Genomic DNA, 16,929 nt, shown 5'->3' on the forward strand with positions numbered 1-16,929 from the left:
ACTCACCAGGTACCCAAAGCAAAATGCTTTGTCCAGGTGTCTGGTGGGGTTGTCCCTCCAAAGAAGCCATCTCTGACTGTGGGAACACACTGCCCTGTCCCTGTGGGGATGGGGAGGGGATACCCCTCCATCAATTGATAAGTGCCATCAATTGATAATCCTGGGAGCATCTGCTGCCTAGGAAGTGTTGCAGTAATAACATGGAATCACATGGACAGATGATGCCAGGGGGAAATGAGGCAGAAAAAGAACCACCATGCTGCTCCCTTCCTGATGAGGAGAGGGTGATGCCCACTGAAGGTCTCCCATGCTTGAGAAAGAATGTGTCTCAGAACCATCATCAACCTTTGAAAAGCTTTTATTTTAAAAAAGAAACTGTCTTTGAATGTGTGTGTCAGTAGGAAGCCTGGGGTTTGGGTAGTATTGAGGTGTCAGGATGCACAGGGCATTTGGGACAAATAATTTAAAAATTCTTGCAGGAGAAAAATACTATTTTGCACAGTTTATTTCTTGATGATGGTAAGCACTTTACATGATGAGGCAGTTATCAGTTTCTTTATTCTTATATTGCAAACACAGTTCTTACATTGTCTGTTTGCCTCAGAGAGATTGCTAGGTCACAAAAGAGATACCAAAGGAGAGATACTTCCCAGAAAATGAGGAAGAGGTTTATAGTCAATTAGAGAGAGAAAATGTCTTTACCAGAGATCCCTTAGACTTTCAGTCTCCTGTAAGTTACAGGATAGATGACACTTTTTACTTCTGGTTTCTACTATCAGAAGGAATCAAAATATTTGTTAATATTGATCAAATTTTTTTTGAACAAATAGCATCCTTCTCCTTCCTTCTTTTCATTTTGAGCATTCATTCAGTTAAAAAGGCAGTGCAGTCTTAATATTGTGATATACCAATGAGCCCCAGTAATTTTGTGTGAATGCTATGCACTCAGATGAGGAATCAACTTTTCAAGCAAATTCCAAAGCAGCCCTTAGATGAAGGCTGTCCTTTTACACTGGTTGTCAGATAACCCTTGCTTGCTGCAAAGTTGTGAGTGCCCAAGTATTTGCCTGTGTATGAAGTTCTTACTTAAATCCCAGTGTCCAGACTTTGTCAACATCCCCTTTCAGAATAACGTGCCCAAGATAGACAGGCAGAAGGTCAGAAGAGGAACAACAACCAATAGTTAGAGTAAGGCCTCTATTTCAAACAGTGAAAGCTCTCTAAAGGTCTCTTTTGGACAAATGTTTTAGAAATATGTCTCTTTTTTTTTTTTTTTTTTGAATGGAAGAAGTAGAATAGATAAGTGCAGCAGCTCAGTTGAGCTAGCTTCTTTAAGCAAACTCAGATATTTCTCAGAATCTCAGAATCTCTGCACTACTGTGCCTTCATTGTCTACATGCACATATTTTAATGGGTTTTTGCAGCCAATGGTGACCGGAAATCCTAGTAGCCGTGTATCCATGTATCTGCCATGTATTTATCCTCTTCCTCTCAGAGACTTGCTTGTGGTGGGATGTGCAGGCTCTCTTGTGTTGGCCCAGGTGCACAGGATCTATGCAATGGCATTGTTGCAGAAATTTTAGACAGAATCATGGAATACTTTGGGTTGGAACGAATGTTTAAACATCATCTAGTTCCCACCTCCCTGCCATGGGCAGGGACACCTTCCACTAGACCACGTTGCTCAAAGCACCATCCAACCTGGCCTTAAAAACTTCCAAGAATGGGGCATTTACAGCTTCTCTGGGCACCTTGTGCCAGGGCCACACCACCCTCCCACTAATTAATCTCTTCCTAATATCTACTCTAAACCCATCCTCTTTCATCTTAAAGCATGCCCTTGCGAAAATTTCTTCCCCAGCTGTCTTGTAAGCCCCTTTAAGTGCTGGGAGGCTGCTAGAAAGTCTCCCTGGACCCTTCTCTTCTCCAGGCTGAACAAGCCAAATTCTTCATAGGAGAGGTGCTCCAGCCCTCTGATCTTCTGTGTGGCCCTCCTCTGGGTTTGTTCCTGCATGTTCATGTGCTAATGTAGGGGTCCCAGCTGCAGAGCTGAAGCAGCACAGGTAGGGGTCTCATAACAGTGGAGTAGAGGGGGAGTATCGCCTCTCTTGGTGCTTCTTTTGATGCAAACCACAAAGCACACAGCCTTAAATGACTTATTTTCAAGGGCAGATAGGAAGAGCTGCTGAAAATATATCCTTTGGTAAAAGCTGGGGTTTGAGAATGCAGGCGTGCTGCAGAATGCACCTGTGTGCTGGGAAGGAGGCCATGAAGTTTTGATGCAAGGCTGCAGAGCAGCTGGTGCAGGGCATCTCAGTAAATGCACAATAATTTGTGTCTCATTCATGAGTCTACGTCTCTTGCACTCACTGGAGGAGCACACCCTTGGGCATAGGGTAGCTGTAGCATCATGGTTCTCGTGCCTGCTGTCCCCACAGTGCTGTGCCCAGAAATGAACTTGGCAAAAGCATCCCTGGGCTTTAAGGAGGGAATGCCCACGGTGCTGGAATCCCACTGGGCTATGGAAGTACACTAACTTTTACAATCAAAAACAACAGCTCTTCAGCAATGGAGGAAACAGGGCTTGCAACATTCAGCTGAGACTACTGTGGAAAAGTAAACAAAACCTAAATCTAGTCTTTGCAAAGGCACCTGCAAACCCTCTTGTTTAAGTGGGATTTGCAAGTCAGAGTGTGCCCCGTGCAGCTGGGGATGCATTACAGGGTCAGTGTGCTGCTCAGGAGTGTGGTGGGTCTTCTCTGGGGAAGGAGTCAGGAAGAGATAGGTGTGTGGGAGATTGTTGCAAGCCATCAGAGCCTGACCCCAGTTTTTCTTCCTCTTCCTGATGCAATTGCAGGAACAGCTCACATGCACAGGAGAAAGAGGAACCAGGCAAAATTGGTGGGATCTTCTTCAGTGTGAGATCTTTGCCTGGCTCTTCTATAGTTTGGTGTTTCTGTCCAGTGCTTCTGACAGCTAAAATGGATGTTTCATTACACAGCTACTCAGTCATGCAGTATGTAATGCTGTGAAGAGCTGAAGAATATACCTAGTTAAACCTAAACCTTAGATACTTTCCAGAGTAATGCTTAGAAAAGGATTTAGAGTTCCTGTCCTGTCAGAAACTCATTGCTGCTCACGTGAAGCTCATAACTCACCAGGTGGCCAAGGACACAGAAATGCCTGAAGAAGCATTAAACAAGAAGAAGCAAGGTTAACCAGCAGGCAGACTGCTCCTGCCACTCTTGACAATGAACTCTCTTTCCCTTGAGCTATTTGATGATTTTTGCTACTCTTTTATCTCAATTCACCCCTCCTGTGTGCCTGACCTTTAGCCCTGGATGCCCAAAGTGGACTGAAATAAAAAGTAAGGATGCTCCTTCCTTTTCCCCCATGCTTTGCAACTCTCTGAATGATAGCGGTAGAGCAAACCATTCTTCTGTCTGTCTGTTATGTCTGGTTTCTCTTACCTGCTTCTGTCTGTCATCTGGCAGAGTGCAAGACCTTTGGGAAATCTTTCTTCTCCTCTGTCTTTCTTCAGTTCCTGGAACCACAGTGCCTGGAGTGTCCAGGATCTTTTGTAGTAATCAGCTATAGGAAAAGAGAAGAAGAAAGATGTGAAGGAAAAAGTGAGCACCCAGGAGCATTCTGGAAAAAAATTTTCAGCTGCATCACACATTCCTCTATGCTTGAAGTTCCAGGGAGAATGGCCAGCACTTCACAGTGGCTGAGGCCATTTTCACCCTCAAGCAGCAGTGTAGCTTCCTGTATCTGTCCCAGGTTTTGGGGTGGACTCCTCAGCCAGTCTGTGCATATTTCCTATTGCAGTGTTTGCCACGTGCTTCAGTGGGAACGTGGCCAGCAGAATGGGCAATCCCAGCCCCAGCCCCATGCCCATGTCTCGTCCTTGGCACAGCTCCAGCTGCCTGGCCAGGGGCAGGGATGGTGGCCATGCCTCAGTTGTCCATATAGGCCAGTTGTCCATTTACAGGTCACGACCTACAGGTCACATTGGCCAGTGGTATCATCTGTAGAGATTTCCTTCATCTTCAGTGTGTCCAGGGGTCTGAATCTCTGCTGTTTGGGAACAGCTGAGCTTAGAGTTGATGGGGTTTGCCATTCATTGCATAAGGCACAGATAAATATCCAGGAAGGGGCTAAACAGATGTGCCTGAGCTTATTTCCAAAGCCATACTGCTCACTTGCTCAGCTGTACAATGAGGAATGGAAACTGAGCAGCAAAGCCAAGTGGGGACAGTGACACTTTCCCTTTTGGGGTTTTGGTTTAGGAGATGGGTTGTGTGCACCTGTTCCCTTCTGGGAGCTCAGGTCAGTGAGTGCCTGGAAAGTGGACTTCACTGATGGCTTGGAGGTGGCCTGCAGAGATGCCATGGTCTGTGCATTTATTTAGTGGGATGCAGAGATGAATAGGGCCAAACACATGCTCTTTGTGCCTTGCTTCTTGTGCTGTTTATACCGGGGATTTTGGGCAGCTGTCTGGAACAGTTTGGGGCTTTTTCCATGCTTTGTGACAGTAAAGAGGGGGAAAGTGACCACTGTGTGTGTCGCTTGGATAGCACAGGGGTTTTCTCCTGGAAGGTCCTGGTTTCCAAGTTTCTGACACCACACACACACACACACACAAAGATCAACACAGTTGTGGAGTTTTTGTTTGCTACTGAATTGTTTAACATTTCAGTTTCCCCCTTGCCTCTTGAACGCTTTGTCAAAAAAGCAATTAATGTTTGTTTCAAGTTTATCTTTTAGATAACACTCCAGCTAAAGTTTTGTTCTCTTTTTCAAGAACAGTCCTTTGGGGGCTCTTTTGAGTCTTCTGACCTTTGAAAACACACCTGATGTCTTTGCCTCATTAGCTTTCAGTGTGCATTGGCCACAGCAGCACAGAATATGGAGCAGCTAAGTGAGGATGCAGAAACAAGGAGCTCCTCTGCTTGTCTGTGGATTTGCTCTGGATGCTCTGCTCAGGCAGCTCCTGGATGACACCCACAGGGAGCAACACAAGCAGCATCTCTGGGATCAAACTCATGCACCTGACACGTGTCTGACACCTCACTGTGGTACTTGCTTTCGAGTGGTGGATCTCCCATCTCCCTGTGCTCCCTCAAAAATCTTTCACATTTAGCAGTGAGCAAAATTACAGTCTGGTCCTCTCTTTTGTAACATGTGATTTCTGTAGGATTTCTAACTTAACAACTGTCTTCCTGAGTATATTCTTAGTCTGGTGCTAAATGTGTTGTTTGCTAAAACTTGTTCAGGCTGCCTCAAATTTTTGCTAAGGTGTGTCTAGGCCACTGTTACTGTCAAAGCCTGGCTGCTGCCCTGGAGAGAGACTTTAAGAATAGGAGCATGCCTTTGGATGGACACCCTTCAGTTGCCTTGCAGAGATTTTGTATTCACATCTCTTCCAGCCTTATCTCAGTGGATCTTCTGAGAAATATCAACGCCAATCAGTAGGAGAGGAAGGTGTTTGACCAGGAAGATGAACTTTAAAAAAACAAACCAAAAAATCAAGGAAAAGCTTCTTTTTGCTTACTTGAGATAAGCAATGCTGATACTGAGAATATAAAGGAATCAAACTGGGATTTTTTGATGCCAGCTATAATCAGTGTTTCTCATTGTTAGAGGGGCAGCATTTCCCCCTTCCTTTTCCTCTTTTTTTTTTTTTTTTTTAATTTATATGTGTCATGGAAGCTCTGACTCAGAAGTCTAGTTAATCACTAAGTAAAAACATTATGAGGACTAGATTTGTTCACATTCCTTTACAAAAATAGAGATGCAACAGGTAAGAGTTTGTTTGGTTCAAGGCCTTTGTGAAAAGCCTGACCTCAGATCACAGAATAACAGAATAATAGAATAATAGAATCACAGATTGGAAAATTAAGATAACATTAAGTTCAGGGGAAAACCAAGCACTGTCAAGTCTACAATTAAAAATCTGTGTCCCTGAGTGCCACATCTACACATTTTTAAATACCTCCAGGGATGGGGAGTCCACCACTTCCTTAGGCAGCCTGTTCCTGCCTAGGGAAGAAATTTTTCCTAATACCAATATAAACCACCCCTGGCACAACCTGAGGCCCCTTACTCCTGTCCTGTCACTTGTTACCTGGGAGAAGAGACTGACCCCAGCCACACTACAGCCTCATTTCAGACAGTTGTAGACAGATCCCTCCTGTGTTTGATTTCCATATGATGCCTCCACCAGAGAAAACCCTCTTTTTTTTTTTTTTTTTTTGCAAAAAGTGTAATCTTTTTTCTTTTTCTTCCTGCAGCTTCAGTAGATGCAGGACATGTTCTTCCTGAGTGAAAGGCTGAAACCCAGCACAGGGCATGGACAACCTAGTGCTGGCTTTCATCCTTCACCTGCAGGAGGATGACAGGTCCCCCTGCTGCAACTCCAGAAGCAGGACTGGCTCTGCAAACACAACCAGGGCAAGGCTGGAAACAAAACCCCTTTGGTTTGGCCGTGCAGGGGGAAATATTTTTTTTCGGATGTGCTGTAGAAACCCAGCAAGTTCCTTCTGTGTTATGCAAAATTTCCCCTCCTGACAGGGAACTAACAACTGCTTGTAAGTGTTTCTGGGCAGCAGTTCCAGGGCAAAACTTGGGCCCCAGGCTTGCATTTGAGAGGCTGCAAACAAGAAATGGAGATTCTGAGCACAGTTACAAATTTTATGAGGAGTGCTGGCTTTAAAGCTTGACAGCAAGCAAGCAGAAACTGCCAGGGTAGGAGTGAGGAAATGACCAGAGGTAGATGGAAAAGCAGGGAAAAAAAAAAAAAAAGAGAAAATGTCTAAAGGAAAGATGAGATAATAAAGGGAAACATGCTAAAGAAAGAGGAAGATATACAAGAATATTGCTTTTTAAAAAGCTGAGAAGAAAAAGAAGAAAACTAAGGTAAACACAGAGCAGACAGCCTAGGATGTAAAATTTCTAACATTTAGAAACCTATAAAGTCAGAACATAATGATAGAGTGTTCGAGGAGACACATATGCCAGTGAACCCATGTGCACATGACATTTTGTTCAGTCCTACAGGTATCTGTGTGCAAATTTTCATCTGGATCCAAAGGAAATTGAATTCTTTTCTTGGCAAAAAGCTGCCTGCTGTCCAGGAGAGCAGTGTAATTTATAATTGTGCAGGTTTTTTCTCCTGCCATGGCTTGCAGCAGAAGACAGGTACTTGAAGTTCTAGCAGTGGGCTGGCAGTGCCTGTGTTTGCAGCAGAACAGCTTTGTCTTGGATGTGACAGTTACCCGGTGCAGGACAGGGGCCCTGGGAAAGCCCATTCTGCTACTGTGTCAAAGCCAATGGTGGGTCACTCACCAAAAACTGAGTGAGATTGAGGCTGAAAGTACATGAGAAGGTTGGTTAACCATGAGTCAGCTTCTGCCAGATCAGATTCTCAAAAATCATTACTTTGTTTCCTCACAGTTTTGCAAAAATAACTGGCATAACAAGTGTAATTAAAAATAAAATATTTTTTGTCCCATCTGTTTCTCATGCTTTTTTACTCCTGTAAGCCTCTGGCCAGTTGTCCCACCAAAGTCACATTTTCAGGTATTTCCTTCCATCACAAAGTCAAATGATTTCCTGAAAGAAACCCAGGAAAACTAGGAAACACATTGGACTGAGTTAGCATCTAACCAAGACACTGGTTTTCTTTTGTAGGACTACCGAAACAGGATAGACAGTATTGCTGCAACAGCCTCCATGAATGACACTTCTAGACCCATATCCATCTGGGAATGGGTTTATCAGCTAGAAGGGTCACTGTCAACCTCTGCTGGAAATGTGGGACTTGCACACTTTCCTGGGAGAGCCTTGGAGGTGTGCCCTTCTCCCAGTGCATCCAGACCTGGGAGCTGACAGTGGCCAGGCTTCTCCAACCTCTTCTTGTCACTCTCTCACTGAGTAAAAGCTAAGATTAGCTCATGCACTGTTATTAATACTTCACTAATACTCCCCTTTGCAGCAAATGGATGGTTTTGATCAATAATTCATGGCTGGGCGTAGCCTATTAAATTTGAAGTGGGGTGTACGCTTTCCTGTTATTTATTTATCATTGCTTTTATATTACAGGGTGTTTTTTCCCCTGCTATTTCATTTTTCACTTGCTTAAATGCCTCTCCTTCAAAGTTCAGACTGCTTGCAGGAAATTAATCTTGTGCCTTATGACTTTTAAGTAAGACTAAGCTCTCTGCAAGGGCCTGAGACTGAGCCGCAAGGAAAACTTTCAGACCCGCTCAGCCACTTCAGCACAGAAGATCTCTTTGAAACAAATTACTTGGGGAATTCGGTAACAAATCTAACTGCTCAAAGCTCATCCGTGGCCTCAAGAGCTGTCTGCTTTTTGTTTCACAGGGATATTTGGCTACTTCTGCTGAGGGAACAAGCTGCTCCAAGACCAGCAATCAGGTGTCGCCCTGTCCCCTCCTGTGCCAGTGGGGGCTGTTCTCCTGGAGCCCTCCTGAACACAGGGTTTGGGGAGTGTTAATCTTCCTGGGCTGGAAGGTTGTAGGTTGTATGCCCTAGATAGAAGTGGCCTTCTCCTTTATGAAAACAGTCTACTCATAGCTTATTTGATTTTTGTGGCTCACCTTGATTCACTAATAAAACAGATTGTAGTGAAACTGAAATAAAGATTTCCTTAGAAGACTCTAAGACAGATTACTGAGTATAGAGCTTGGAAATTGAAAGCTGCACAAGCATGTGAACTCATAAACCAGTCTCCTGGCCTAGCTTTAACAGGCCATTATCCTCCTGGTCATTCCTGTGCCCAGATCCAGAGGAAAGGGTGAGGTTTGGAGAGCTGCTGATCTGAGAATTACCCTACCAAAGTCACGCTTTTTCAGTATGACAGAACTTCTTTCTACATTCCTCTTTCTCCAGCCTTGTCAGTATGCAAGCCTGGGTGTCCCTCCCTGACCAAGCATAAATGTCTTGTTGCTGATGGGCACTCGGGGCTGCCATATTTGCTGTGTGGCACAGGCTTCCCTTCATTCACACCCGTGTGCATGGCATGGGCCGTCACCCTGCTCCTCTCCTCTCCTCTCCTCTCCTCTCCTCTCCTCTCCTCTCCTCTCCTCTCCTCTCCTCTCCTCTCCTCTCCTCTCCTCTCCTCTCCTCTCCTCTCCTCTCCTCTCCTCTCCTCTCCTCTCCTCTCCTCTCCTCTCCTCTCCTCTCCTCTCCTCTCCTCTCCCATGCCAGGTGCCACTGGGAATGCCCACACCAGAGGCCCACAGGGGTTGGTGAGTCCTGCCATGGACTGTGGTGGTTGAATGGGGTTGGAGACTAGGTTTCTCAGGAAAGGAGGCCATGGTGGCAGACTCCAGCTGGAGGCAAAGCTCTGGCAGGGATAGATGCACCCCACTCCTTGCTGCATGAACAGATTTAGACAAAGAATGAGAACCAAGAAATATTTCATCACATCATGATTCCACCCCCAACAGACCCCAGTACCCACGTTGTGACAGGTTCAGTGGGATCGCCCAGCATTGCTTTGCATTCTCAAGGCTTTTTCTGGCATATATAATGCCAACAGAATACAGTGTAAAAGGTCTGAGTTTCACATGCATTCTGCAAATACTACAGCCCCAGTTTGTAGTATTCTCTCTCCTGCAGAGATCACAGGTGGCATTTCAGGGTACACTGCTAACACAGACCCAGCAGTGGGTCAAATTACCAGCTGGCACCTGAGCACATGCTATCAGAGTAATGACTCCTGCTTCACAAAGACTCATTTACCTTTCAACAGCATTGAGGTTCTCAGGGTCCAAATTCAGAGGCGGTTCAGTGCCTAAATCACTAGGGGTTACAGGAAGTGTCACCAACTTTCATAGGAACAAGAACAGAATCACAAAATAAAGGTGCAACTCAGATAGCATCAAACTGTAGTGGGAGTTACATCAGGTCCTCTGTACTTATATATGAGCAAGATATTATTTGTCAGATAATTTTAAAATAATTTCCATTATTTTGATTTGCCCTTGTTTTTTCATGGACCAGGATGTTCCTCCCAAAGGGTTCATTTAAAATCGTGCTGTCATTTAGTCAGACACTTTGCAAGGTCCACAAGAAGCTTTCATTCAGCTTGGAAGGTCTGTGCTTCAGTCCCCACTGTGCTCCCTACCTTGCTCTTCCCACCCCAGAGCGTGGCCTACAACCTGTGCCCAGATCAGCTGTGGCGAGGAAGACGTTGCACTCTATCAGTGGGATTTTGCAAAGCAATGGCTTTTGGAGGAAATGATTTCCTGAAGCAGAAGCAGCCTGCAGGAAGGCAAAGTTCTTGGGAGATTGCAGTGGGCAGTTAAAAATGTGAGTGCCCAGAGGTGGGTGTGCCAGGAAAGGCCATCCCAGGAATGCAGTGCCCTAGTGCCCATAAGGAAACGACTGACCTACAGCAGACCCCACTCCCTCCTCAGCTGGGGATCCCTGCAAGCCCCCTCCTGGCTGCCAGAACACAGTGCTGACAAGTCAGATGAAGCTGCTGGACCTCTTCTTAGGCAGACGCCCCAGACCCTTCAAATATAATTCCCATTCATTGATGGAAGTGGGATTACTGGCTTCTGCCTGCTTTTTGGGTTGACACTTACTTTGTCAGGAAACATCCAAGCCTCGTGGCAGGAGAGCACAGGCAGTTTCTGCCCTTCCCAAGGCTCCCCAAGGCACCTGGGGGTGAAGGGGAGGAAGGTGACAACCTTTTGGCAGGCAAGGAGGTTAAAGTGAAAGTGCTCTGTCCCTCAAAGCTGTGGGGCTGGCTCAGGGGTGGAGGCAAGGAGGAGATCACTCGTGGAAGGGTTTGAAGCCTGTGGTGACACAATCTGGCTGATCTGCAGTGAAGTGTGACTGTGTAAAACAGGCAGCAGGATGGGAGTGTCAGCACTGCCAAAAGTACTTGGAAAGAAAGGCCCTTCAGGCACAGGCACAACAAGGGGCAAGACTTTTGAAGTGGTGTAGTGGTGACAACAGCAGGGAAAAGATTGGTTTTGACCTTTTCAGCTGTGTCTCCAGGGCAGAGGTTTGTTGGTCTGTTAACAATTATAGTCCTCCCTCTGCAAGTCATTGAACACAGTGCATGCTAATTTATCGTACTTGATTTATAGACAATCATCTTTGATATTTCCTAATGTCTTTTCCTGTAATTGGAGGACCACCTCTCCTTTCACTTTTTTTTACTTTTCATGAACATAAATCTCAAAGCAGCTGCGTTGATATTTTGGCCCTAAGACTGAAGCTGTAGGTCAAGTGAATTGTTTTTCTGAGGTGGGACAGTAATGGACATTTAACTCAGTCCCACAACACAGCCTGTCCTAATACCAGCTGCTCTGTTCCTAGCCATAAGCATACTTTATGGCAAAATGCAAGCTGTTTATTGAGTTACAATTCAACACCCTTCTAGGAAACCAGGACTATAGTAATAGCCTGCAGTAGCCTGCCCTGTTTAAGAAACTACTTTAGAGACATCATTCTCATGGGATCCTACATTGTCAGCAATAACACAAAGGTCCAAACATAGGTACAAGTTAAACAGGTACAGGTAGGAGATAACCATCACACCATCCCACTAAAATGTTTCAGTGCTGCCCAGTAAAATTGCTGTTTGTGTGATGCTTCAAGCATGCACAGTGCAGGCTTTAAATACTGTGTCATGACAGGGCCTCAGCTGGGGTTGTATCTAAAGACTACCTAAGTTTAATAATATTTGGTGAGACAGCATTATTAGCTATACAGTGACAATCCAGCAGGTCTTGAAATGAGGCAGAAAAAGGTGTTAATGATCCACCTGTCAAATATGTGTTTTGTTTATGTCTGCCTCATAAATCCATCATACTTTAAATCTCATCCTCGCTGTCCCTGCATTTCCAAGCTTGTTTGAACACTTCTTTAACACAGCTGGTGCCTGTGGGATGTGCTGGTATTGAATCAGTGCTGAGGACACAGTGTTGAGCTCAGTCTAGGTCACACAAATATAAAATACCACACAGCATGGTGGACCTCTGAGTTGCTCCCCTATCTCCTGCATAAGCTGTAACAGAGAGTGTGCTAAGAAAAGGTGCTAAGAGTGTTCAGCAAACATATCTGATAAGGAAACATGCACCCCAGTTTTCCTGTGTGAGTAGAATATTAAACTTAGAGCACACATCCCTTTGGTGCCCTCTTTCTTATCTCAGAAAAGATATTGCAGCATTTAATGGCACGTCATGGAAACCAGGAAAAGTAATTTAGGATTTGGAAAAGGTCTGTAAGAAAAAAGCTGGGACAAACCATCAGGCTGGTGTAAAATATCCTAGAAAACAAAGAAGAGGAGCTGTGGCACAGCCTATCAAATAATCAAATACTATAGAGGAAGTATTTTTTCAATAGAAGTGAGTAACCAAAAATGCCTGGAAAGTGTTTCAGCGTACCTCTGGAGAGAGCAAATGTATGCTGATTCAAGGATGGATCTTAATTATGGAGATTTGTTCATGAAAGTTCTTCCTTGAATCTCTTTACAAAAGCATGTAGCTCATGGTCCTGTGAATGACAGCTTTTTCATTTAAGGCACACAGTTTGGTAATTGTTTTCACCTGCCTGTTTTCAGAGGTAAAAGTCAGAACAGAAGTTTTTGAAAAATCTGAAGGATGATTCTTCAGCCTGTGGAAAGTAGCAAGAATCTTGATGTTAAGGCAGAACATTTCTTAAAATCCCTGTGGGACTGATTATTAACTTTTCTCTCTTGATGTGTTTTCAGATCTAAGGCTTCTGCAATGCTGCATCGTCAGGGCTTGAAAGAGGGTTTGTATTTGCATCCATTGAACACTTTTACATGTGCATTGGGAAATATGTCCTTGAAATCTGTGTCAATTGTCAGGTGGTGTGAGGAGCACTGTGTTCTTTCTTAGGCTTCCCTCTTCAATAAAGGGTTGGATAAACTGTAGGGAGACACCAGGATGGTACAGGGATGGAGCAGAACAGATCAGAGAACAGAGAGAGAGGGCTCAACTTTTTCAGCCTGAAGAGGAGAAGGCTGAGAGGAATCTTGGCATCTACACCAACCTAATCAGAGCTCATAGAGAAGATGGAGCCAGCCTTTTGTCAGTGATGAACACTGATAACCAAAAGGTCACAAGTTGCATCAAAGGAATTTCCAAGCACTTGCTTGGAAAAAGTTTTCACAGGGAGAGCAGTCAAACATTGGCAGTGGTTGTATGGCGATGCCGAGGAGTTTCCATGCCTGGTGACTCTGCCCCAGCATGGCCTGGCAGCCAGCCCTGCCTGGTGGATGTGTCACTGCAGACATGTTCCGTGCCTCAAATGTGGCTACCCTTACCCGTGAAGAGAGGAAGTGTTTTTGGCGAGTGTGTTCCGTGAACGAGAGTGGTGGTGAGAGGAAGCGGCGCAAAGCGGTGACCCTTATTGGAGGAGAGCTGAGGTGAAGAGGCAGAAACCGGAGAATGCTTCGTTTCCTTATAAAGACAAAAATCTATTGCACTATGGGGTTTTTTCACCACTCACTTCCCTCTCTGGGCTCAGTCGTGGGCTTGCACTCCTGGGCTTGCCTAGTTGCGCTGCAGAAAAGGAAGAGTTTCCTTGTCTGCAGCGACAACTGCTTTGCAGTCCCTCCACCCTACAAGACGTTTGGTTGGTTTAAGAAGTTCTGCCCTTTCCATTGGATTTGCAGCTGCTGAGCTCTTCGTTGCTCTGACCCACTGCTTGAGCCCGGGAGGTAAGATCACAGCATCTAGTGGTTTTTTTGCAAGCTGCTCTCACTGAGGATACCAACAGTTTAACTGCACAGGAAATTGTGGCCGCCGTGAAAAAACAGCAGGTTCTGTATTAGTGTGAAGCATTTTCCAGTAGTCTTGTGCACGGCATCTCTACTGACCTTCAGGAAAGTGTTTGATAGATTTAATTTGGCAGAGTGGTTTTTGACTGAGTAGAATGGTAGTCTTGGAGTTGGCATTGGCTTGGAAGGGCATGATAAAGTAAGAGGCCAATATTTAGATTGAAGGCTGGATCCACATAAGAAGGTAATTTTAATTTCAGTGATGAAAAACACTGATTCATAAGTATAATGTATTTTGGCTTGTAGTGCTTACAATGTAATCTGCTGGCTGTTAGGACATTTATATCAAGTTTTTAGAAATGTAATTTTACTTTCCACTGGATAAATAAAACTGATTCATGAAAGAGCCTGATTGCAGTAGGAACTTCTGCTTTTAAAATAGTGACATGGGGTAGTCCTAATGTTATGTTTGCCTTTTAAGATCTTGACTGGTGAATCTGGTCAGGCTTGTCCCTTGCTTTCTTTGGGATTTCAGCTCAGGCTCTAGATGAATTGAGAGTTGTGAATGTCTACAGATATTTTAGGTGTAGTATTGTGAACAGGAGTCTCTAGGCTTAACTGTCTTCTCTGTAAGAGCAGTGGCCTTGCTGATTTCATCAGCGCATGGATTTGCTTTGAACACCGATCCAATAGAACTTTAGGCCTTTGTTATCACAACCAAAGTCACAGACCAGGCTGGCTGACTGATCTCATACTGCTACAGGTGTCAGGTGAAGATGATCTCTAGCAAATGCAGCTGGCTGCTCAGCAGATGGGGTTTGATCATCTTGCTAAAAGCGGATCACACCCTGACACCCCTCATGCAGAGAAACTCCAGCATGTTTCACCTTTCTCCCCTCTTGCCTGCCCGCAGGAGCAGTCTGGCCTCCTGAGCTGGGGAAGCTCTCATGAGTAGACAGGAGATGTGGAAACCCCCTCTGTGGTAGGAAACTCCACTGAGAAGCAATGAGAGAGCCAGTAGGGACTGGGAAGTACCTGTCTGCTTGCTGGTTACATGAGCGGGAATTTCTGCTTCCATCATCACCATAAAGTCCAGATTTACTTAGCTCAGAAGCTAAAGGTCAAAAAAGGGATGTATTATCTTACTGGGTTTGAATTTGCTTCCTCAACTGGACCAAAGTGTCTCCTTGGACTGAATACTATTATGGTTATGAAACGTTTGTACGTAAATCTATCAGTGATGCTCTTCTTCTCTTGCTCACAGAACCTGTCACACACTCCATTGTCTTGTATTTTGCTCTCAATTTTTTTTGACCCCATTTCTTTCTGATTTCAGTCTGAGCAGCTTAAAACAGCTGTGTAGCTTGGAGCAGAGTTATCTTGATAGGGAACCTACTATAAAAGTCATTACCATATGTTTTTTATAAAACATGAAAGAACTAGGAAGAGATTGAGTAAAGGGGAAGGAAGGAGGCGAGGAGGATCAGTGGGGGGTAAAGTGCATTCAGAAATGTAGCTCATTTTCATACCCAGCTCCTTCATGCAAAACAGCAGACTCCAGTGAAATGCTGATGCAAAACGTAAAATATATATCAAAATGAAAAATGTTTAGAAGAAAATCTGAAACAATATTTAGGGGCTGCAGGATGGAGTACAGGAGGGTCTGTGGGATGCTCTGTGCATTTCCACAGTTATCCAAGGGGAAAGCTGTAGGATGGGAAATAAATTCCTGCCCTTTGATGAAACAAGTAGGGTGTCCTGGACATGGAGGCTGTGCCAACAAGCAGGAGAGGGGCACGTGAGAGGCATGAGTGAGAGGGACGTCCAGTGACCAGGCTTGGGGACTGTGCCATAAAGCCAAATCATTCTTCAGAGGGAAAGGGAGCAGAAGGACTGTGCCTTCTGCTGCTCCAGGTCCTGCTTGTGTTCCCCACTGCACACTACAGCTCCCAGCACAGCACCATCACAGGATGGGGACCCAAGCAACAGCACAACTGGTAAGATGGACTGTGTTCACATGTGCTCTTTTTCTGGTCTGATTTTGTGGATGGGAAGGGCGTGGTCACCACTGGAATCACTGAGGTGTCCTGCAAAACTGAGGGCAGAATTCAACTCCTGGCATGGGAGAGACAGCAGCAGATTCATAAATCCTTGTGGAACCAGGCAAATGCAAATATGTGTTTGTATCTAAAAACCTCCTTTTTACAGCTGGAACTTTTTTTTAATATTTTACATGCACAGAGGAACTGTTTGTCTGCAAATGAACTGGAAGCAGAGGCTGTCTTCTCTTTTTATCAGTTACGAGAGTTCCACAGCACATTTGGGTCAGTACTTCATGACCTGACCTCTCACCCTCAGGCTGAAGCACACAGGAGTATGAAGAGAAGATTCTGTCGGTCTGTCCAGGGTTTTATGCCCATCTGCCACCCCAGTTGTGCTGGGATATATTCTCATACCTACATCCAAAGCAGACCCTGCAGATGCTCTTCTCTTCTCCCACCTTTGTTAGTGAAGATGGAACTGGGTGGGATGGGGCTTTCCATGCCAAATGGGACACCTGATGAATGACTGAAGCTTTTTGTCAGTTTGAGAATCAAAATGTTCCTTTATCTATGGAAAAATGTTCTCACTTTAAAGCTAGCAAGCCCGTGTTGATAAAAAGATGAGAAAGATAAGTGACCCAACAAGAATTGTAGTGTACTGGATCAATTTTCTTTTCTTTTAAGAAAAATACTACAGACACTGATTGAAAAATAATATGCACCTAAATGCTGTCTCCCTAGTAGGATGTATCTGACAGATACAAGACACATAAGGAGAGTATTTATAGGTTCAGAGCTCTGCTTTTTCCTTAATTTCCTTGAAGCATTAGCCCTCCCTTCCACCGAGTGGTATATTGGAAAGAGATCTCCGTTTCCAGACCCTGTGGATTTTCCCTTCCTAAGCCCTGTTGACCAGTATTTGATTTAGGACTCAGGCATCACACTGACAAATAAGGTCCTTTATGAAATGGAACATTAACAAATAACTCATGAGCATTTCTGTGTTCCATCTGAACAGTGATAAATGTATTTTCTCGGGTTTTTTTTCCAAATTGTATAAGAAAAAAAAAGATAAAGTGCAACATCTTAATAATCCCA

The 16,929-nt window shown here is 44.7% G+C and overlaps 1 protein-coding gene across 2 annotated transcripts in view; it reads left to right on the forward strand.

Annotated features, from left to right (window-relative positions):
* Window positions 1–13,516: 13,516 nt before the first annotated feature.
* LCP1 (lymphocyte cytosolic protein 1) overlaps window positions 13,517–16,929 on the forward strand; it is a 30,052-nt gene continuing 26,639 nt past the window's right edge. Inside the window, exon 1 of one of the 2 annotated variants that reach the window (XM_038145143.1) lies at window positions 13,517–13,729. The gene's annotated coding sequence lies outside the window, so the exon portion shown is untranslated. Of the gene's footprint in view, window positions 13,730–15,298; window positions 15,787–16,929 lie in introns of those variants that run through there. The other variant, XM_038145151.1, reaches the window with a different exon arrangement.

The sequence above is a fragment of the Motacilla alba genome, chromosome 1 (assembly GCF_015832195.1).
Source record: "Motacilla alba alba isolate MOTALB_02 chromosome 1, Motacilla_alba_V1.0_pri, whole genome shotgun sequence".
Lineage (NCBI taxonomy): Eukaryota > Metazoa > Chordata > Aves > Passeriformes > Motacillidae > Motacilla > Motacilla alba.